Source organism: Penaeus monodon, chromosome 22 (assembly GCF_015228065.2).
Source record: "Penaeus monodon isolate SGIC_2016 chromosome 22, NSTDA_Pmon_1, whole genome shotgun sequence".
Taxonomy (NCBI): domain Eukaryota; kingdom Metazoa; phylum Arthropoda; class Malacostraca; order Decapoda; family Penaeidae; genus Penaeus; species Penaeus monodon.
The window spans coordinates 12,702,991-12,704,265 of NC_051407.1; the positions used below are offsets into that span (position 1 = coordinate 12,702,991).

Genomic DNA, 1,275 nt, shown 5'->3' on the forward strand with positions numbered 1-1,275 from the left:
GAGCAAAAGGTCCATACCTTAACCACACTACGATCGGTTTTTCCTCGACGAATGAATACTGGACTCCAACTTGAGTTGCGTTTTCCTCTGCTGTCGACTGTTGACTCGCAATCCATTTTCTCCAAACGTTCGTTTAAGCCAGCCACTCTTACCAGGTTCTCTAAACATTGACCTGACCTACCATTGTCTCCCACCTATCATCGTGTCCCGTTATTTTCATTGTTATTTTCATCATATCTATATTGCAATTAATGCTTGCATTAACTGCATAAAAGTAACATTAAGCCATCGTGTACATTTAGCAAGGTAGTGGAATTATAAAAGAAAAAAATATTATTGTTTTCAATAAATTTCATTCGACACATTTATTGATTTTAACCATTATTGTTTTTTATCTCACAAACTTATATTAACATCTGTGTTACAGATCAAATTGTACTTCTGATACAAATATCTGCAAAGCAAAACTACAAGTGATTCTTGTGATAATGATGTCTCTACAGAGGCATGGGTTCGAAAAACTTCAATTATATTATTTTTAGCCAACTATCATCTGTCTCGCTCATGAGGGGATAGTTCCCATTATGAGCGATTGTTGGATCATTAGTCAGTCCTTTGTATTCCTCTAGTAAAGGTTTTGTAAAAGTAGTAAGGCGAAACAGGAAAGGATTATTATAAGGGGTAGCACTAAAATTCATTCGATAATATTATGTGAACAGCCGGACGATTTGGTATATGGCAAATGCTATTAATATCAATAGGTAGCGTGGCCGAGCGGTCTAAGGCGCCGGTTTAAGGCACCAGTCTCTTCGGAGGCGTGGGTTCGAATCCCACCGCTGCCAGGATTTTAGCATGTCAACCAGTTGTTCTGATTACAGATACGTCGTGAGGCTAACAGGAATTTATAGGTGGTAGATATATATATGTCAAATATTCCTATGAGCTATCAAAGTGATTAGCAGAATCTCCTAATTTACAAGATCACAATATTCACACTAACCTGAATATCATACATTAAAGCCATAATTTATGATTAATTATTTAGCATGACAAGAATCTTCCATATACAGCGCTACTGTTAAAAGCGAAGTAATGCCAACGTCGCTTTCGTAAAGATTCTGAAGATGAATAAAATATGTTGTATATTGTACTGATTCAGTTCTATCCATTATCGTTATTTTTGCTGCAGATCACAATATCATTGGTACTTGAAATATCTGTTGGACTATAAAATATCTTAAATATATCTATTCGAATACTTTCTTTCTTCTCTGA

At 35.6% G+C, this 1,275-nt stretch overlaps 1 non-coding gene across 1 annotated transcript; it reads left to right on the top strand.

The window, feature by feature from the left end:
- Nucleotides 1–760: 760 nt before the first annotated feature.
- On the top strand, nt 761–842 carry Trnal-aag. Its single transcript has one exon. It is a non-coding gene; the product is annotated as a tRNA-Leu (tRNA).
- The last annotated feature ends 433 nt before the right edge of the window (nt 843–1,275 follow it).